The following is a 23,282-nucleotide window of genomic DNA, read 5'->3' as shown; positions in this document are numbered from 1 at the left end:
CGTTTAGTCCTTAAATCTGTTCACGACCAAATGATACATTGTTACCAAGGACAACAATATTTATCAAGCATAGGTCGTTGTGTGCCATATGGGTTGGTTGTCCTCTTAACCAAGGAGTATGGAGACACTGGTATGGCATACAGGTGAGATGTAAGGGTACATCTGCACTGAACGTGACCGACTCCGGAGCTTTTTTTGCTGTCAAGATTTGCTCTGATCGGATATGGGTATAACTATCCCTCCGATCTGAGACCACCACGGTGACTTGCAAGCAACTTACTGCACTTAGGCACTGGACTACCTGAATTTCTAATTCAGTGACGGAAGGCTACTGGGTGTAGTCAAGTACTTGATTTGTTGGTGCATGTGTCAAGATGGGATTGACCACTCCAGTTTAGGAGCTGTGTATAGTCGTGCTTCAATTTAGCAAAACTTTAGCCAGGGTAGTCCTAGTGAGGAGTCATAGGACTGTTTGAGTTGAGCATGATTCGGATGATCTAATTAGGGTTGATAGTTTTACCTTGAGTCGTCCTATACACAGGGGTCAAAAGAGATGAACTATACAGTAACCATATTCGCATAGATTCTGAATGTTGCGATTGTGACTATTCGACCTATCCAGATGTCGGGTACCATTGCTAGATGGTCACTTCGATTAGTACAGAAATTGGTTCTTGTGCTACTGGCTTAGGTTCGAACCTGTGGGGTCACACACATTAGAGGTTCCTATCTGATTTGATGGCTGGTGAAAAGTCCCACTGGGTTGGGACTCTTCCATCAAGAGTCCAAATGCTCGGAGACTCTGAGTCCTACATGTCTAGGACTCTGTGATTGAGAATCAAGATTCTCTGATCACAAGTTTCACACATTTTGGGTACCGGGGTCAAGAGTCCCACTGGTTTGGGACTCTTTGATCAAGGTTTCATATCGATGGACTTTGATGCCCGATTGCCCATCGAATTTAGATTCAATATTTATGAGAGATTTAATTAGTGATTTGATCACTAATTAACTCAATTTGATTGAGTAATTATTTTTGGATCAAGTCCAATTGAATTGGATTCAGTTGGGTTTGACCCGATTAGGTTAAGAGTTGACCTAATCACCGAGGTGGTTTGGTCCCTGATCTGATCAGGGGTTGGCTTAGTCAATTTTTGATTTGATTAAGATTTTATTGAGCCTAATTAAGCCTAATTGTATTGGGTTTAATTTAGTCTAATTGTGCCTAACCTATGTTAATAAGGTTGGTTCAATTAGGTTTGAAACCACCTTTGACTTATCTCCCTGCACCATCTCAGCTCACCTGCGCCTATTTGAATTCATGAGAAATGAGTTCTCATAAATTTTCTCCCATGTAGAAGCCTTCCCACACCCTCCCTTGTGCGCCATCTGAGTGGATAAAGATTGATTAGTTGGCCATTCAAATTCAAATGATGTTTGAATTTGAATGAGCAACTAATCCCATGCGCCACCTTATCCACCTATGCACCCCATTCTCTACACGAGAAAAAGTTTCTCATGTAAATTCTCCATGCAAAAGGAAGCCCACGCCCCTCCCTTCTCATTCCTTGAGTGGATAAAGATTGGTTGGTTGGCATTTGAATTCAAATTCGATTTGAATTCAAGTGAGCAACCACCTAGCTTTATCCTCTCATGCTGTAAAAATATGGTAAAAATGCGGTCTTGCACCATTTTAAAAAGAAGAGAAGATGGGGCGTGCGCATATCTAATCCTAGAGAAAAAGGATGGCGTGAGAAAGGCTCTGTGCGTGAGAAAAGAAAAGAAAAAAAGAGAAAAGAAAAGAAACAGAAAGGGCGCAGGGATTTTCTGAGAGTATCCTAGGGTTTCTACCTAGGGTTCGGGAAGTGAGAAGGTGAGCTACGAGTATCGTGAGTCCACCAGACTTCAGAGAGAACTTCATCAACCTCTCAAGTATCTCTGCTGACGATCTGAAGCATCCGAGAAATCGGCAGACACCGATCAAAGGAGTTCGATCAGCATCAGCCGTCGAAAGGGTTCTACAACGAACTAGCATTCATGAGGAGCCAATCAGATCGAAAGCTTCGTGTGGATGATCCACAGAGACCAGACATACTGTGTGGCTATATTGTGATGATCAGACCTTTCCGACAGTGATCAGACTGTGATGATTGACTACCCGCACGAAGGTTATGTGTTTTGAACACATAACAGTAAAATATTTACTATAGAATTCAAAATTTTAAATTTAAATGTATGCTATATATATCATATTTAGATCCTTATGTAGGATTAATATATATTAATTAATTAGATTAATTAATATTTTTCACTGTAAAATTATAATTTTGAAAAAGTTTTAAAATTACCATTTTATCCCTGCACTGAAATTTCAACAAATGGTATCAGAGCAGGTTCTAAAATATGATATATATTTATATGCATAGATTAAGTAGTAATCTAAAAGTTTAAATTTAAAATTTGAAATTCAAAATTTAAATTTTGAATTTTGAAATTTGAAATTCGAAATTCAAAATTCAAAATTTTGAAATTCAAAATTTTAAATTTTAAATTTTAAATTTATTTAAAATTTTAAATTTAAAATTCAAAATTTAAAATTCAAAATTTGAAATTCAAAAATTTAAAATTTGAAATTTATTTGAAATTTGAAATTCAAAATTTGAAATTTGAAATTTGAAATTTAAATTTGAAATTGGTATATTTAAATATACTTGATCCAAGTAGCAAGTAGTCTAATTGGGTTGGTTGCCATGGTCATCCGGTCATAGGAGAAAAATAGGGTTTAAAGGTCCTCTCCTCCCATTCGATGGGGTTCTCCTATGGCGATAGGGGTGTCGAGCGATTATATCCCATGCAGACGAAGCAGCGAAAGGACTTAATTGTAAATGTTCAATTGTAAAATTTATCATGAATGTGTTAGATTAGATCTAAAAGAATATTCATGATTTATTTTGATTGAGTTATTTTCTGTTATGTAATTAGCAATAGGATTGCTGTTTATGAAATGTGCTGATCCGTTTGTGAAATAAGTCAACACATTTGGTGAACAGAAAATAAAATCTTTCAAGTTTGAAAATTATTTTTGAAATGCCAAACCCTGACCCATCAGCCCAAATACTTAATTAAAAGAATTAAGTGTTGTCTAGTTAGTCTAGAATTGTGAATTAAGACCTAAGACAATTGCATAAACTTGTGAGTCAATGGGTTAGATGGATTAGATCCATAATTAGGTTAGACCTAAGGTTAGCTTAAAGAAATGGACTAAATTAGAGTAATTGATCAAATCTAATCAAAAATTGAATTAGATTAGGTCAAGGACACTCTAGACTCAACTCCAATAGTTGTAGTTGAATGGGTCCATGTCTTTAACTAGACCAAGATGGACTTAATTCATGGCTATGCGGTTGAACCCTATTTACTAAGTTGATCAAATTAAAACTAATGAATCGGTTGGTGTTTAAGGTAAGTTCGGCAGTCTGACCAGTGGTTTTTAACAGGGAGCTACTCGCATTGATTCGATCTCTGACGAGTTAATGGCATATCCCTTCCACTGATCTCACTTATCTGGCCAACCTGATGAGTTAGGTTTTGATTAGATCACTTGGTGATTAGGGCTCACCCATGTCATTAGGTAAATCAGTGTGACTGATTTAGGTGCTCATAATGCTGGCTTTAATTAAATCTTTTTTAATCTGACTTAGTGAAGTCAGTGGGAGGATTAAAATTGGCTGGTCAATTTCTTCTCTTCTATCCTTTAATAAAATCCTCAAAAATTATTAGGTCCCTAAAAATGATTAAGTTATAGTGATAACTAAATCATAGCCTCCCATTAAGTGAGTGATAATGAGTCCATTAGTTTAATAATCACTGGAGGTCCAAAGGCCTGGTGCTTATTGACTAATGAAATTATCATTCATAATATGATAATTTGGTTGAGTCTTTATGATGGTGGTCAGGTTGGCTAGCCAAAGTCGAGCCTGATCATTTATTGGTTAGATTCACCAAATCAACTCATGTTAATGGTTGGACCTAACCAAATCTTTTCAGTGGAGGCCAAATCCTACTGATTAGGTTCTAGGACAAAATTAATTACTAGAAGTTGTTTAGAGAAACAACTGGTTATGAACCTACCCATAGATGCACATGGGTTGACCAACCAAAGTTGGGCTCGTGTGTGGTCTTGTGGATTCTAGTACCCACTAAGGAATTAAAGTAATTCCTTGAATTGGAGGTTGCGGTTACCAGTTCGTAAAAATACTAAAAAAAATTTTAGACTAAAGTTCAAGTCTTTAGTATTAATAATTTATATACTAATAAAGGTCTGATTTTTTTTTGTGCACCTATGGCCACTACCCTATCGCTCCGATCATTATTAGATAATGACAAGCTCATGGAACCTAATTTCGATAGCTGGTATCGAAAATTAAAAATCATCCTTGAGCTTGAACGGATCCTTTATGTAGTAACAGATCTGGCACCTGAGAAACCAGCCCCAAATGCTAGAGGGACGATTCGAGACTCTTACCAGAAGTGGCTCAACGACCGCACCACCGTTTGGTGCATAATGCTGGCAGCAATGAATGATGAGTTCAGTTGCAGGTTCGAAAATACCCAGCCACAGGAGATGCTTCAAATGTTGAACGACTCCTTTGGCACACCTGCACTGAACGTGACCGACTCAGGAGCTATTTCTACTGTCAAGATTTGCTCCGATGGGATATGGGTATAAATGTCCCTCTGACCTGAGACCGCCACGATGACTTGCAAGCAACTCATTGCACTTAGGCACTGGACTACCTGAATTTTTAATTCAGTGATGGAAGGCTGCTGGGTGTAGTCAAGTACTTGACTTGTCGGTGCGTGTGTCAAGATGGGATTGACCACTCCAGTTTAGGAGCTGTGTACAGTCGTGTTTTAATTTAGCAAAACTTTGGCCAGGGTAGTCCTTGTGAGGAGTCACAGAACTATTTGAGTTGAGCACGATTCGGATGATCTGATCAGGGTTGACAGTTTAATCTTGAGTCATCCTAAACACAGGGGTCAAAATAATGAATTATACAGTAACCATATTCATGTAGGTTCTGAGTGTTGTGATTGTGACTCTTCGACCTATCCGAACGTCGGGTACCATTGCTAGATGGTCACTTCAATTAGTACAGGAATTGGTTCCTGTGCTATCGGCTTAGGTTCAAACCTGTGGGGTCACACACATTAGAGGTTCCTATTTGATCTGATGGCTGGTGTAGAATCCTACATGTTTGGGACTCAGTGATCGAGAATCAGAATTCTCTGATCATGAGTTCCACACATTATGGGTACCGGGGTCAAGAGTCTCACTGGTTGGAATTTTTGGATCAGGGTTACATATCGATGAATTTCGATGCCCGATTGCTCATCGAATTTGAACTCAGTATTTATGAGAGATTTAATTAGTGATTTGATCGCTAATTAACATAATTTAATTGAGTAATTATTTTTGGATCAAGTCCAATTGAATTGGATTCAGTTGGGTTTGACCCGATTAGGTTAAGAGTTGACCTAATGGTCGAGATGGTTTGGTCCCTGATTTGATCAGAGATTGGGCTTAGTTAATTTCTGATTTGATTAAAATTTTATTGAGCCTAATTAAGACTAATTAAGTTGGGTTTAAATTAGTCTAATTGTACCTAACTTATTTGGTTCAATTAGGTTGGTTTAAATAATTAAACCACCTTGACCCAATCTCCATGCGCCACCTCACTTCCATTTCACCCATTTGAATTCATGAGAAGGAACTTCTCATGAATTTTTTTCTCACGCCAAGCCCTCTCCATGCCCCACTTTAATGTGCCAAATGAATGGATAAGGATGATTGGTTGGCCATTCAAATTCAAAATAAAGTTTGAATTTGAATGGGCAATCAATCTTTGCACCTTATCCCTTTTTTTATGCCCCATTTATTATATGAGAAAAGGTTTCTCATGAAATCACTCCATGCATAATTTAAGCCATGCCTCACACCTTTAGTGGATAAGGGATGAGTTGGTGTCCATTTGAATTCAAAATTTGATTTGAATTCAAATATGCAATTACTCATCTTTATCTTTTCTTTTGGATAAGACGTTTGATATTGTTATAAAAGGAGGAAAAGAGTGGGGCGTGCAAGAAGAAGATTTTTGAAGAAAAATTTTGGGGCATAAAAAATCTTGTGCATGAGAAGGAAGTCCATATCCTTCCAAGAGAAAAAGAAAGAAAAATGGGTGCAAGGTTTCTGGTGAGTTCCCTAGAGTTTTAGCCTGGGGTTCGGGAAGTGAGAAAGTGAGCTACGAGTGTCGTGAGCCCACAAAATCTTAGGAAGATCTTCAACATCCTCTCAAGCATATCTGTTGATGATCCAGAGCATCCAAAGAATCGACAGACATCGATCGAAGGAGTTCGATCAGCATCGACCGTCAAAAGAGCTCTACAACGAGCTAGCACTCGTGAGGAGTCGATCAGACCGGAAGCTTCATGTGGACGATCTGTAGAGGTCAGACATGCTGTGTGACTGCATCATGATGATCAGACTCTCTCGACAGTGATCAGATTGCGGCGATCTACTACCCGCACAAAGGTATTGTGTTCTGAACACATTATAGTAAAGTGTTTATTGTTCAAATTTAAATTTTAAATTTAAATGCATGCATGCTATATATCATATTTAGATCCTAGTGTAGGGTAAATTTATATTAATTAATTAGATTAATTAATATTTTTTCATTGTAAAATCATAATTTTGAAAAAGTTTTAAAATTACCATTTTACCCCTGCACTGAATTTCCCCACAAATGGTATCAGAGCGGGTTCTTAGATATGATATATATATATTTGTATGCATAGATTAAGTTGTAATCTAAAAGTTTAAATTTAAAATTTGAATTTTGAAAGTTGTTCGAAATTCAAAATTCAAAATTCAAAAATTTAAAATTTAAAATTTGAATTTTGAATTTTGAAAGTTGTTCAAAATTTAAAATTTAAAAATTTGAAATTCAAATTTTGAAATTTGAATTTTGAATTTTGAAATTCAAAATTCAAAATTCAAAAATTTGAAATTCAAAATTTGAAATTTGAATTTTGAAATTTGAAATTTAAAATTCAAAATTCAAAAATTTGAAATTCAAAATTTGAAATTTGAAATTTAAAATTTGGTTGAAATTTTAAATTTGAAATTTAAAATTCAAAATTTAAAATTCAAAATTTAAAATTCAAAAATTTGAATTTGAAATTGAAATTTGAAATTTGTTTGAAATTTGAAATTCAAAATTTAAAATTTGAAATTTAAATTTTGAAATTGGTATATTTAGATATATTTGATCCAAGTAGTAAGTAATTGAATTGGATTGGTTGCCATGGCCATCCGATCATAGGAGAAAACCAGGGTTTAAAGACCCTCTCCTCCCATTCGATGGGGTCTCCTATGGCGGTAGGGGTACCGCTGCAATTATATCCTATGCAGATGAAGCAGCGAAAGGAATTAATTGTAAAGATTCTGTTGGGTATAAAATACCCACAGTCGAAACCCTCGACGGAATCGGCAGCGGCACAGCTCCGCCCGGACTCCTACGGGAGGCCGGGCTCCACCCCCGACATCGACTTCAGAGCGGCTCCGCCCGGACTCCTACGGGAGCCGGGCTCTTTATACCCACAGCCGAAACCCTCGACGGAATCGGCAGTGGCACAGCTCCGCCCGGACTCCTACGGGAGGCCGGGCTCCGCCCCCGACATCGACTTCAGAGCGGCTCCGCCCGGACTCCTACGGGAGCCGGGCTCCACCTCCGACATCAGCTACAGAGCGGCTCCGCCCGGACTCCTACGGGAGCCGGGCTCCGCCTCCGACATCGACTGCAGCACAGCTCCGCCCGGACTCCTACGGGAGTCAGGCTCCGCTCTCAGTATCAACTGCTGGTAAGCTCCGTCCGGACTCCTACGGGAGCCGGACTTCACCTCTAACTTTGATTGCAGAGGACTCCGCCCGGACTCCTACGGGAGCTGGGCTCCGCCTCCGACATCGACTGCAGCACAGCTCCGCCCGAACTCCTACGGGAGCCGGGCTCCGCCTTTGACTTCGAGCAGCACGGCTCCACCCGGACTCCTACGGGAGCCGGGCTCCGCCTTCGATATCAACAGCAGCTCGGCTCCGCCCGGACTCCTACGGGAGCCGGGCTCCGCCTTCGACACCAACAGCAACTCGGCTCCGCCCGGACTCCTACGGGAGCCGGGCTTCGCCTTCAGTATCAGCTGCTGGTAAGCTCCGTCCGGACTCCTACGGGAGCCGGACTTCATCTTTAACTTTGATTGCAGAGTGCTCCGCCCAGACTCCTACGGGAGCCGGGTTCCGCTTTCAGTATCCACTGCAGGTAAGCTCCGTCCGGACTCCTACGGGAGCCGGACTCCACCCACGACCCCAACCGAAAGGAGGACCCCTCCCGGACTTCTACAGAGGCCGAACTCCAACCGCTGCCGAGCCTCGATCAACAGATCCGCCCCCCCTGGCAGATCACAATAACAACCATGATCCTGTTCCACTTCCTGTAGCAGATTCTGTGCGGCTCCATCACCCCCTGTGGCGGACCCATTACTCTCTGACAGGCTGTGTCAACGGCCATGATTCTGCTCCGCTCCCCGCGGCAGGTGCTGCACGATCCCACTACTCGCTGACAACTAGTGGCAACGGACGCCGCTCCACTACCTGCAACAGGCCCTACGTGGCGGGCTATGACAATAGCCACGGGTCTACCCCACTACCCTTCACAATAAATTCCCCTGACCATGGGCAGCCCACTACCAGACGGTTACAAATGTCGCCATCAATCCGTTGCCTCCTCTGCCTATAAAAGGGGGACCCAGATACGTTATTCTCTAAGCTCATTTTCTTATCTCAAAACTCTGCTAAACTCTCCGTTCGAGCACTCCATTCTTGTTGAGGCAGAGAACTGACTTGAGCGTCGGAGGGTCTTGCCGGAGCAACCCCACCTCCAGTTTAGACTTCCCTTGCAGGTCCCGGCGGCGACCGCAGCTTCCCCGACTCCAGCTTCTCCGATGCAAGCAGATTTTTGCATCAACAGGATTGGCGCTAGAGGAAGGGGTGTGTCTTCGCAGCACCCTTGTTCTTAAAGGAGCGCTCAACGGACCCACTTCCGGCCATCTTTTCCGACGCCCAATCCTCCTTCCCTCGTCTGATGCCCTCTCACAAGGTCTCTGCACAACTACCTCCGGCTATGGTCGCCGATAAAGGGTGGTCGGATGACCGGTCTCCATCGGATTCTGTCAACGTCATCTCGGGGAAATCCCGGCGGGAGGCAATCAGTACATCAGCTGCATCCCTCAAGCGGCAAAAAGTTGAAGAACCCATAGCCTTCACTGAAGAAGATGCCCAGGGAGTCCAATTTCCTCATAACGATGCGATCGTAGTTTCCTTGAACATAGCAAATTACGACGTCCGTCGCATTCTCGTCGACAACGGGAGTTCGGCCGACATCTTGTTCTACAACGCCTTTTTAAGAATGGCCACTCTTGGCGGTCATCTAAGGCCGATTTGCTCCCCCTTAATAGGGTTTACCGGTGACGCCGTTCCGACGGAAGGAATGATAGCTCTAACTGTGACCGCGGGTCAGCATCCAAAGCAGTCCAGAGCCCTGGTGAATTTTCTAGTGGTAAAGGCGCCATCTGCCTACAATGTAATTCTTGGCCGACCCGGCCTCAATGCCCTCAGAGCTGTTGTTTCAACCTACCATTTGAAATTGAAGTTCCCCACCAGCCAGGGGATCGAAGAAGTCCGGGGAGACCAAGCACTGGCCAGGCATTGCTACAACATTGCCTTGCAAAGAAGCGATCAAGCGGACCCCTGTCCGGTCGATGGATTGGATGCCCGCGATGACCTCGCTGAAGAGAGGGGCGGTCCAATTGAAGACCTAATACCAATCCCTCTGAATGATGGGAACACGGAGCATGTGGTGTTAATTGGCTCCAACCTGGGGGAGGAGGTGCGGACGCATCTTGTGGATTTCCTCCGAAGAAATGCGGACGTTTTCGCATGGGTCCCGATGGATATGCCGGGGATCGACACAAAAATCATGGAACATCATCTGGCGGTCGACCCTAAACATCGGCCGACGAAAGAAAAAATCCGGAGTCATGCCTCGGAGAGGCAGAAGGCAATAGCCGAGGAAGTGGATAAGCTTCTCAAGGCCGGATTTATCAAGGAAGTCAATTATCCTGAGTGGATCTCCAATGTTGTTTTGGTCAAGAAAGCAAACGGCAAGTGCAGGATGTGTATCGACTTCAAAAAGCTGAATAAGGCTTGCCCAAAGGACAGCTACCCCCTTCCCAGGATCGACCAACTGGTGGACGCTACCTCGGGCCATGAGCTCCTCACTTTTATGGACGCATTCTCCGGCTATAACCAGATTAGAATGGCATTGGAAGATGAAGAAAAGACAACTTTTATCACTAATCGCGGCCTTTACTGCTACAGGGTTATGCCGTTCGGCCTCAAGAACGCGGGCGCAACCTATCAGCGACTGGTGAACAAAATCTTCAAGGAGCAGATCGACCGAAACATGGAGGTTTACGTGGACAACATGCTCGTGAAAAGCAGATCTTCCAGAAATCATGTTGCCGATCTCGAGGAAATCTTTGACGCTCTTCGAAAGTACAGAATGAAGCTGAACCTGACCAAATGTGCTTTTGGGGTAACCTCAGAAAAGTTTCTGGGCTTCATGGTATCGGGGTGCGGGATCGAGGCCAATCCGGAGAAAATTTGCGCCATCCAAAATATGACCGCCCCAAGGTCGATCAAGGAGGTTCAGTGCCTCACGGGAAGGATTGCGGCTCTTAATCGCTTTGTCGTGAGGTCGGCCGAACGATGTTTGCCCTTCTTTCAAACCCTCAAGCAGCCGAAGAACTTCTGTTGGACCTCTGAATGCCAACAGGCATTCAAAGAATTAAAAGGCTACCTTAGCTCACCCCCACTGCTGGCGAAGCTCGAACCTGGGGAGGAACTATTTTTATACCTGGCAGTCTCTCCCACAGCCCTCGCAGCTGTCCTTGTCAAAGAAGAAATGAAAGTCCAACGGCCGGTCTACTACATTAACCGTGCGCTGAGGGACGCCGAGACCAGGTATACTAAATTAGAAAAACTGACCTACGCCTTGTTGATTGCAGCTCGGAGACTCCGACCTTACTTTCAAGGGCACACGGTGACGCTACTCACCGATCAACCGATCAAGATGATTTTGCACCGAGCTGATACCTCTGGAAGAATGGCAAAATGGGCAATCGAGCTCACAGAATTTGACATCAACTACAAACCTAGACCAGCAATAAAGGCCCAAATATTGGCAGATTTCATAGTAGAGTGCACCATCCCCGAGGAGGCCGAACCTGAGCAAAGCAAAGTTGACGACCTGAAGGCTCGACCGAACTCCCCCAACGAAGAAGCCAGCCCCTCCGATTGCTTTTGGACCCTCTATGTGGATGGATCTTCCAACATGGCAGGCGTGGGTGCAGGACTGATCTTGGTCAGCCCGGAGGGAGTCGTCGCGGAGTACGCCCTGCGTTTCGAGTTCCTCGCAACAAACAATGGAGCGGAATATGAAGCTCTGATTGCAGGATTAAGGGTCGCCAAAGAGCTTGGAATAGGCCAACTCCGGGTGCACAGCGACTCCCAACTTGTGGTGGGGCAAGTCAGCGGGAGCTATGAAGCAAGGGAGGACAGCATGGCCAAATATCTTGAGAAAGTGAAGGAGTTCACCCCTACCTTTAGCAGTTTTGACATCAGACAAATTCCAAGGTCGGAGAATACCAGAGCCGATCTTCTCTCCAAACTGGCGACATCGGCTCCGGCCGAATTGCCCAAAGGCGTCCTCTTTGAAGTTTTAAAACATCCGAGTACGGAAGAACTGCGGCCCGTAATGGAGATCGACCACGAGCCCAGCTGGGTCGACCCACTGACAACCTATCTTAAAGACGGAATTCTCCCCCAGGATGCGAAAGAGGCCTGGAAGCTCCGAAATCAAGCCTCCCGGTACATCCTTTATGAGGGCAAATGGTACAAAAGATCATACTCCTTGCCCCTCTTAAGGTGTCTCCGGCCCTCAGAAGCTGACTACGCTTTATGGGAAGTACACGAGGGAGCTTGCGAAAACCATTTGGGTGCCAGATCTTTATCCCACAAGCTACTCCGCCAAGGGTATTACTGGCCAACAATGCATCATGATTCAATCGAATATGTCAAAAAGTACGATCGATGCCAGAGATACGCCAACATCCAGAGACAACCTGCTACCGAGCTCACACCCTTGAGTGCCCCATGGCCTTTTGCACAATGGGGGATGGATATTCTTGGCCCCTTTCCCATGACGTCCGGTCAGAGGAAGTTTCTCCTTGTAGCGATCGACTACTTCACCAAATGGGTCGAGGTCGAGCCGCTAGCAAAAATCACAGAAGCGAAAGTGCAGGATTTCATCTGGAAATCAATCGTATACAGGTTCGGTTTGCCTAGAACCCTAATCACTGATAATGGACGGCAATTCACGGGAGCCAGATTCGCTGAATTCTGTGAAGATCTAAACATCTCCCACAACTTCACATCAGTGGCCCATCCCCAGGCGAACGGCGAAGCTGAGGTAACTAACAGAACCCTTTTGCAGGGGATTAAGACAAGGCTCGAAAAAGCAAAGGAAACTTGGGCGGACGAACTTTATCATGTACTATGGGCGTATCGAACCACCCAGAGGTTGCCTACAGTGGAGACTCCCTTTGCCTTAGCCTTTGGTATGGAAGCCGTCATCCCGATCGAGCTTAAACTTTCGTCGGCACGAGTCGTGGCATTCGACGAACCCCAAAACGCACAAAGTCTCAGAGCCAACCTCGACCTGCTAGAAGAAAGGTGGGAGATTGCTCAGGTTCGAATGGCAGCCTACAGGCAGAAAGTTGCCCGATATTACAACGCCCGAGTCAAGAACAAGGCATTTAAAGTAGGAGATCTAGTGCTCCGACGAGCTGCTATCTCGCAACCATAGGGCCAGGGGAAACTTGCCCCAAACTGGGAGGGACCTTACGAGGTCAAGGAAGTAGTCCGGCCTGGAACTTATTATCTTAAGGAGCTCGGAGGAGCCGACCTCCCGCGATCGTGGAGCTCAGAAAACTTACGGATGTACTACCAGTAATTTTGTCTTAATCAAAAAATGCGTGCCCATCTGTCTTGGGACAATTCAAGCAAACTGTATCAAAAAAAGAGGGCAATCTTATAAAGTCGAAGGCCCGATTCTTTTAGACCGGATGGGGGGAGAGGCCTCGCAACGCCCATATGTGCCCCCACAGCCCTATTAGGGACAGGAGGAGAACCTCGCCTTAACTTGAGCAAAGTCGAAGGCCCGATTCTTTAGACCAGATGGGGGGAGAGGCCTCGCAACGCCCATATGTGCCCCCACAGCCCTGTTAGGGACAGGAGGAGAACCTCGCCCTAACTTGAGCAAAGTCGAAGGCCCGATTCTTTTAGACTGGATGGGGGGAGAGGCCTCACAACGCCCATATGTGCCCCCACAGCCCTGTTAGGGACAGGAGGAGAACCTCACCCTAACTTGAGCAAAGTCGAAGGCCCAGTTCTTTTAGACCGGATGGGGGGAGAGGCCTCGCAATGCCCATATGTGCCCCCACAGCCCTGTTAGGGACAGGAGGAGAACCTCGCCCTAACTTGAGCAAAGTCGAAGGCCCGGTTCTTTTAGACCAGATGGGGGGAGAGGCCTCACAACGCCCATATGTGCCCCACAGCCCTGTTAGGGACAGGAGGAGAACCTCGCCTAACTTGAGCAAAGTCGAAGGCCCGGTTCTTTTAGATCGGATGGGGGGAGAGGCCTTACAATGCCCAATGTGCCCCCACAGCCATGTCAGGAACACGAGGAGAACCTCACGCCAGCTCGAGCGAAATGAAAGGCCCGGACTCCTACGGGAGCCGGGTTCTGACGACAAAGAAGACTTTACCCGGACTCCTACGGGAGCCGGGTTCCAACGACAAAGAAAACTTTACCCGGACTCCTATGGGAGCCGGGTTCCAACGACAAAGAAGACTTTACCCAGACTCCTACGGGAGTCGGGTTCCAACGACAAAGAAGACTTTACCCGGACTCCTACGGGAGTCGGGTTCCAACGACAAAGAAGACTTTACCCGGACTCCTATGGGAGCCGGGTTCCAACGACAAAAAAGATTTCGCCCAGACTCCTACGGGGGCCGGGTTCCGTCTGTGACGCCAAGGAAGACTTCACCCGGACTCCTACGGGAGCTGGGCTCCATCACCGACATCAGCTACAGGACAACCCCGCCCGGACTTCTACGGAAGCTGGACTTTGCCTATGACTTTGATTGCAGGAAAACTTTGCCCTGACTCCTACGAGAGCCGGGCTACTCCAACTTTAGGAGGGCTTCTCGTTCGGACTACCAAGGGAGCCGAACTTAGCCCCGACTTCGACGGAGAAAAATCCAAGCAAAAAAGGAAAGCAAATAGTGCCCGAAGGCAACGGAAGCTCGAATCCCCGAATTCAAGCCCTAGGAGGAATCTCGGGCCCGAAGGGCCCCAAGCAAACCTGCAACCATCAATGAAATGACAATTGGGTATCTTCGAACAGCATAAAAGCCGAAAAGGAGCTCAGCAAACGACAACCCCACATGAACAGAAGAGTTCGTCAATGACCTTGGGACGACGTGAAAAAGAAAAGAAGAAGAGAAGGAAGAAAAAAGGAAAGAAAAATGAAGAAGTTTGACAGACAACTATTTAATGCGAGATACAGATGAGGTAACAAAATCTCTTTTTCATTTAACAAGAGTATACGTTACAGAACCCGGTGGGTCAGGAAAAAAAGAAGAAGAAGATACACGTCATCGCAAGCCTCGCAAACATGGTTGGGAAGGGTGCACCGGAGGCCGCTCCGAGCTACGAACTCCTCTTCCCATCTCTGTCCTTCTCAATCGCGTTCTCCAGTGCGTGTAACAGCTCTCGCCCCATCTCGCCTCATTCTGTCTCCGAAGTCCCAACCCTAGCGGGAAAAGGGTGGGATAGATCTCCAGAGGGGTAAGGGCAACGGCGGCAGTAGCAAAGACCTGTTTCAAGAAGAACCGGAGTCACCTCGGAAGCGGTAGCGACGCCAGAGATGTGCCTCATCTCCGAATGCCCCACGACAGCCGCACCCAAAATGCTCCTGCAAGATCGGCATGCGCTACTTCCACCGTCCCCGCAACAAGTTCCACTGCCCCACCGTCGACACCGACCACCTCCGGTCCCTCGGCCCCGACGGCGTTAAGGATCCCGTCATGGCTTATGACGGCAGCTCTGCCCTCTTGATCGGTATCACCCTGCCTTGCTACTCCAAAATTTGCGGGCAGAATAACTTCACCGACAACCCCCGTTACTAAACCCCTGTTGTTGAAGGAATTCTTCCCCGGGTCCCCTTTAAAACGACGGAGATTCTCACCGGCCGCCATTCTCCTCCTCACCTTCCTCCAAGCCCTAAAAATCCCTCAAGAACAACCTCCAGAGTAGAGGACATGGTGTGGAAACCCTCAGAGAAGAATTGGGGGGCTGAAGGAGGCAAGGACTGGTGCGAGGGAAGCAAGACTCTCAGACGAAAGAAAAGCGCCAGGATGAAGCCATGAAAGGACTGAGGGGTTTAAATAGCCGACGGATCCTAGTGCAGTTATGGCGGAGAGTATTCCTGGGCCAGCTGGTGTGTGCCACGTGTCGCGCTTATTCCTTCATTGCTATCGAGGGTTGATCGCTCGCAAATTCCCGTGGCACAGTGCTTGGGATCGCGTTTCAATGGGGGTTCCGAAAAGACTCTTCAGGTCACCTTCCTCGAAAAGCGGGCTCTGACGTACACACATTAAATGCCAAAATATCTGAAGACGGCAGTGCGCAGGATTCGAAGGGACGGTTCTGGCTGTACCCATCTCTCTCTCTGTGTACTTCCTTCGCTTGAAATTCAAACTCGGAAGTAGGAGGACTGGTGTTGGGTATAAAATACCCACAGCCGAAACCCTCGACAGAATCGACAGTGGCACAGCTCTGCCCGGACTCTTACGGGAGGCCGGGCTCCGCCCCCGACATCGACTTCAGAGCGGCTCCGCCCGGACTCCTATGGGAGCCGGGCTCTTTATACCCACAGCCGAAACCCTCGACGGAATCGGCAGCGGCACAGCTCCGCCTGGACTCCTACGGGAGGCCGGGCTCCCCCCCGACATCGACTTCAGAGCGGCTCCCCCGGACTCCTAGGGAGCCGGGCTCCACCTCCGACATCAGCTATAGAGCGGCTCCGCCCGGACTCCTACGGGAGCCGGGCTCCGCCTCCGACATCGACTGCAGCACAGCTCCGCCCGGACTCCTACGGGAGTCAGGCTCCGCTCTCAGTATCAACTGCTGGTAAGCTCCATCCGGAATGCTACGGGAGCCGGACTTCACCTCTAACTTTGATTGCAGAGGACTCCGCCCGGACTCCTACGGGAGTCGGGCTCCGCCTCCGACATCGACTGCAGCACAGCTCCGCCCGGACTCCTACGGGAGCCGGCTCCGCCTTCGACTTCGAGCAGCACGGCTCCGCCCGAACTCCTACGGGAGCCGGGCTTCGCCTTCGATATCAACAGCAGCTCGGCTCCGCCCGGACTCCTACGGGAGCCGGGCTCCGCCTTCGACACCAACAGCAACTCGGCTCCGCCCGGACTCCTACGGGAGCGGGCTCCACCTTCAGTATCAGCTGCTGGTAAGCTCCGTCCGGACTCCTACGGGAGCTAGACTTCATCTTTAACTTTGATTGCAGAGTACTCCGCCCGGACTCCTACGGGAGCCGGGTTCCGCTTTTAGTATCCACTGTAGGTAAGCTCCGTCCGGACTCCTACGGGAGCCGGACTCCACCCACGACCCCAACCGAAAGGAGGACCCCTCCCGGACTTCTATAGAGGTCGGACTCCGACCGCCGTCGAGCCTCGATCAACAGATCCGCACCCCCTGGCAGATCACAATAACAACCATGATCCTGTTTCACTTCCTGTAGCGGATTCCGTGCGGCTCCATCACCCCCTGCGGTGGATTCCATTACTCTCTGACAGGCTGTGTCAACGGCCACGATTCTGCTCCGCTCCCCGCGGCAGGTGCTGCACGATCCCACTACTCGCTGACAACTAGCGGCAACGGACGCCGCTCCACTACCTGCAACAGGCCCTACGTGGCGGGCTATGACAATAGCCACGGGTCTACCCCACTACCCTTCGCAATAAATTCCCCTGACCATGGGCGGCCCACTACCAGACGGTTACAAATATTGCCATCAATCCGTTGCCTCCTCCGCCTATAAAAGGGGGACCCAGATACGTTATTCTCTAAGCTCATTTTCTTATCTCAAAACTCTGCTAAACTCTCCGTTCGAGCACTCCATTCTTGTTGAGGCAGAGAACTGACTTGAGCGTCGGAGGGTCTTGCCGGAGCAACCCCACCTCCGGTTTAGACTTCCCTTGCAGGTCCCGGCGGTGACCGCGGCTTCCCCGACTCCAGCTTCTCCGACGCAAGCAGATTTTTGCACCAACAGATTCCATTGTGAAATTTATCATGAATATATTAGATTAGATCTAAAAGAATATTCATGATTTATTTTGATTGAGTTATTTTCTGTTATGTAATTAGCAATAGGATTGCTATTTATGAAATGTGCTGATCTATTTGTGAAATGAGTCAACATATTTGGTGAACAGAAAATAAAACCTTTCAAATTTGAAAATTATTTTTGAAATGCCAAACCCTAACCCATCAGCCCAAATACTTAATTAAAAGAATTAAGTGTTGTCGAGTAGGTCTAGAATTATGAATTAAGATCTAAGACAATTGCATAAACTTGTGGGTCAATGGGTTAGATGGATTAGGTCCATAATTGGGTTAGACCTAAGGTTAGCTTAAAGAAATGGACTAAATTAGAGTAATTGATCAAATCTAATCAAAAGTTGAATTAGATTAGGTCAAGGATACTCTAGACTCAACTCCAATAGTTGTAGTTGAATGGGTCCATGTCTTTAACTAGACCAAGATGGACTTAATTCATGGCTATGCGGTGGAACCCTATTTACTAAGTTGATCAAATTAAAACTAATGAACCGGTTGGTGTCTAAGGTAAGTTTGGCAGTTTGACCAGTAGTTTTTAAGTGGGAGCTACTCACAGTGATTCGATCTCTGACGAGTTAATGGCATATCCCCACCAGTGATCTCACTTACTTGGCCAACCTGGTGAATTAGGTTTTGATTAGATCACTTTGTGATTAGGGCTCACCCATGTCATTAGGTAAATCAGTTTGACTGATTTAGGTGCTCCTAATGCTGGCTTAATTAAATCTTTTTTAATCTGACTTGGTGAAGTCAGTGGGAGGATTGAAATTGGCTAGTAATTTATCTTCTCATCTATTCTTTAATAAAATCCTCAAAAATTATTAGGTCCTAAAAATGATTAAGTTATATTGATAACTAAGTCATAGCCTCCCATTAAGTGAGTGATAATGAGTCCATTAGTTTAATAATCATTGGAGGCCCAAAGGCTTGGTGCTTATTGACTAATGGAATTATCTTTCATAATATGATAATTTGGTTTGTGTCTTTCTGATGGTGATCAGGTTGGCCGGCCAAAGTTGGGTCTGATCATTTATTGGTCCGATTCACCAAATCAAATCATGTTAATGGTTGGACCTAACCAGATCTTTTCAGTGGAGGCCAAAGCCTACTGATTAGGTTCTGGGGCAAAATCAATTACTAAAAGTTGTTTAGAGAAACAACTGGTTATGAACCTACCCATAGATGCACATGGGTTGACCAACCAAAGTTGGGCTCGTGTGTAGTCTGTGTGGATTCTAGTACCCACTAAGGAATTAAAGTAATTCTTCGAATTGGAGGTTGAGGCTACCAGTTCGTAAAAATACTAGGAGAAACTTTTGACTAAAGTCCAAGTCTTTAGTATTTATAATTTATGTACTAATAGAGGTCTGATTTTTCTTTATGCAGCTATGACCACTACCCTATCCCTTCGGTCATTATTAGATAATGACAAGCTCATGGGACCAAATTTTGATAGCTAATATCGAAAATTAAAAATCATCCTTGAGCATGAGTGGATCCTTTATGTAGTAACGGATCCGGCACCTGAGGAGCCAGCCCTGAACGCTAGAGGGGTGGTCTGAGACACTTACCAAAAGTGGCTCAACGACTGCACCACCGTTCGGTGCATTATGCTGGCGGCAATGAATGATGAGTTCAGCCGCAGGTTAGAGAACACCCAACCACAGGAGATGCTTCAAATATTGAATGACTCCTTTGGCACGCCTGACGATGTTGAAAGGCACAAAACTAGTTATGCCATTTTCAATGCTCGAATGAGGGATGGAGCCTCAGTCACTGATCATGTACTGTACATGATCAAAATGATTGAGTGCCTAAGTAAATTGGGCTTTCCCCTACATGAGCAGCTCGATAAGGATGCGATCCTTAATTCATTGCCCAGTCCTTCCTCCCCTTCCTTACTTATTTTCGGATGACAAAGCCTGCAGTGAACTACCACGGCTTGTTGAGGTTGCTGCAGAACTTTGAGAAGGATCACCAGCTCCATAAGGAGTCGATGAATATTGTGGGAGGGTCTTCTTCTGGTCGTCGACCCTTTAAGAAAGGAAAGAAGAAGAACAAGAAGAAGAAGAATAAGAAGGTACAGCTGCATGCTGGACATCTACACAGAGTCAGACCAAGAAGCACAAGCCCGACCAGAGCCAGGCGAAGTGCTTCTTTTGCAAGAAGCAGGGGCACTGAAAGAGAAACTATCCTCTATACATTGCCTCCCTGGACCCGAACAGGCCGAAGAAGAAGCAAGGTACTTATATGATAACACCTTGCAACTTTTTCATTTATGATACTACTGCCTGGGTATTAGATACCGGAAGCCCTTATCATATTTGCAATTCGATGCAGGGTCTGCAGGTCAGTGGGAGATTTGATGAAGGCGAGAGGTTTCTGAACGTTGGAGATGGAAGCAAAGTTCCAGTTCTAGCATTAGGAATCATGAACCTTGTAATCAATTCTCGAAACGTAATTCTGAGTGAATGTCACTATTGTCCAAGCTTTTTATTAAATATTATTTTTGTAGGCCTTTTGGCCATGAACGGTTATCAATTTTTAATAAAAGGAAACATTTGCAATATCATTTTGAATGGTGTTACAATGTTTGTTGGACAACTTAATAATGGAATTTACTTTCTATCATAACCTGTTAATGTGGTTCAAACCTCCGGTAAACGCCCTAGAATAGATAATATGTCAGAAGTCTACCTTTGGCACTGTAGGCTAGGTCATATCAATAAGAACAGGATAAACAGGTTGGCTCAAGAAGAAATTCTTGAAGTAGGTGATTGTGAATCACTTCCAACCTGTGAGTCCTGTCTTCTTGATAAAATGACCAAATCACTTTTTACTAGAAAAGGTGAGCGAGCCAGTGAACTCTTGGGTCTGGTACATTCTGATGTATGTGGACCCATGAGCTCAAGTGCAAGAGTGGATATTTCTACTTCATAACCTTCACAGACGACCTATCGAGGTATGGGTATGTCTATTTAATGAAGCATAAGTCAGAGTCATTTGAAATGTTCAAACTATTCCGAAATGAGGTAGAAAAATAAACTGAAAAGTGTATTAAAATTCTTCAATCTGATCGAGGAGGTGAATACCTTTTCAATGATTTTCTGATATATCTTGGGAAGAATAGGATTCTCTCTCAATGGACACCTCCTAGAACACCACAGCATAATGGTGTATTTGAAAGGAGGAATCGGACCTTGTTGGATATGGTTCGATCCATGATAGGGTTTGCTAGTCTGTCGATCTTCCTCTGGGGATATGCGCTCGAATCGGTTTGTTACCTTCTAAATAGAGTTTCGAGTAAGTCTGTAACCAAAATGCTATATGAGATATGGATAGGACGTAGGCCAGTACTCTCGCACCTTCGGGTTTGGGGGTGTCTGGCTTATGTTAAATGTTTAATTACGGACAAGCTTGGACCTAGGTCTGACAAGTATAATTTTATAGGGTACCCAAAAGAGACCAAAGGGTATTACTTCTACCTAGCTGATGAGCAAAAAGTATTTGTCAGCCTTAAGGCAATCTTTTTGGAAAAGGAGTTCCTTGGTGAAGGGACTATTGCCTCTAAGATCGAACTTGACGAAGTTCGACAGGTGGAAAAACCGACATAAGTTGCTGATCATGAACTGGATTTGGTTAGATCAGATCTGGAGCCCATTGTTCAAGCACCCTTAAGGCGATCTGGTAGAGTACCATGTCAACCGGACAGATACTATGGTTTCTTGGTCTGAGATGGCGATCCTATCGAACTTGATGAAGACGATGAGGATCCGATCACCTACATGGATGCAATGCAGAGACCCGACTCTGAGAAATGGCTGGAGGCTATGAAATCTGAAATGGAGTCCATGAAGGTCAACGATGTGTGGACATTGGTTGACCCACCCAAAAGAGTAAAACCCATAGGATGTAAGTGGGTCTTCAAAAGGAAGAGGGGCACAGACAAAAAGGTGAAAACCTATAAAGCCAGTCTAGTTGCCAAGGGATATCGTCAACGTTATGGTATAGACTATGACGAGATGTTTTCTCCTGTGGCAATGCTCAAATCCATTCGGATTATGCTTGGGATAGCTGCCCATCTGGACTATGAAATCGGACAGATGGATGTGAAGACAGCTTTCCTAAACAGAGAGCTGGATGAAGAGGTGTATATGATACAACTTGAAGGATTCACATCCACAAATGAGTCTAAGGTGTGCAGACTACAAAGGTCTATTTATGGACTTAAGCAGGCATCACGGAGTTGGAACATACATTTTGATAAGACGATCAAGACGTATGGCTTCGTTAAGAATGGAGAAGAGCCCTGCATTTATAAGTGGACTAATTATCCAGTAGTAGTATTTCTTGTATTGTATGTGGATGACATTCTCTTAATCGAAAATGATATCCCTGCATTACAAGGAATAAAGATTTGGCTGTCATCATAGTTCTCCATGAAGGATCTGGGAGAAGCTTCTTACATCCTAGGGATGAGGATCTATAGGGATAGATCTAAAAGGTTGCTTGGTTTATCTCAGTCCACGTACATTGATACTATACTGAAGAGGTTCAGCATGGAGAATTTTAAGAAAGGCTATCTTCCAATAGGCCATAAAATTTCTCTCTTAAAGAGGGATTGTCCAACAACACCTCAAGAGAGAAAGCGTATGGGTAGGATTCCATATGCTTCGGCAGTGGGATCTATTATGTACGCCATGACATGTACATGATCAGATGTGGCATACTCACTAGGGGTAGTGAGTAGATACCAATCTGATCCAAGGGAGAATCACTGGAAGGTTGTTAAAACCATCCTGAAGTTTTTTAGAAATACTAAGGACCAGTGGCTTGTTTATGGTGAATCGAACTTGAGACTTACAGGGTTTACAGACTCTAGTTTTCAGTCTGATAACGATGACAGCAAAAGTGTGTCGGGATTTATTTTTACCCTTAATGGTGGGGCTATCTGTTGGAAAAGTTCCAAGCAGCACACAGTGGCTGATTCAGTTTACGAGACGGAGTATGTCGCTGCATCAGATGCTGCCAAAGAAGTAGTGTGGCTGAGAAAATTCATCATCGAGCTCGGAGTAGCACCCTTCCTTGTTGGTCCAGTTCTGCTCTACTGTGACAGCTCTGGAGCCATTGCTTAGGTGAAGGAACCAAAGGCACACCAGCGAATGAAGCATATTCTGCACCGCTACCATCTCATCCGAAAAATTATGGGTCGAGGTGACGTCAATATTCAGAAGATCGACGGAAAGGAGTACCTGGCTGACCCATTCACTAAAGCCATTGCGGTGAAGGAGTTCGACAACTACAAATCGAAAATGGGTATTAGATACTGCACCGATTTGCTTTAGGCCAAGTGGGAGATTGTTGGGAATAGTGTCCCAAAGCCAATCATCAGCCTGTTGACGGTTGTGTTCATTTTTATATTTGTACATGAATTATGAATTAATAAAAATTATTTTGATATTTTTCATCATAAAATGTTTCATCTTCTAATGAACTCCTATGTTGTGGTGAAGTCCTTAGGACTATTTAGACTCAACAAAGGAGGATTTATCGTTTAGTCCTAAAACCAGTTCGCGATCAAATGATACGTTGTTACCAAGGACAACAACGTTTATCAAGCATAGG

This window comes from Elaeis guineensis, chromosome 4 (genome assembly GCF_000442705.2).
Source record: "Elaeis guineensis isolate ETL-2024a chromosome 4, EG11, whole genome shotgun sequence".
Classification (NCBI taxonomy): Eukaryota; Viridiplantae; Streptophyta; class Magnoliopsida; order Arecales; family Arecaceae; genus Elaeis; species Elaeis guineensis.
This window is presented reverse-complemented; position numbering follows the sequence as displayed.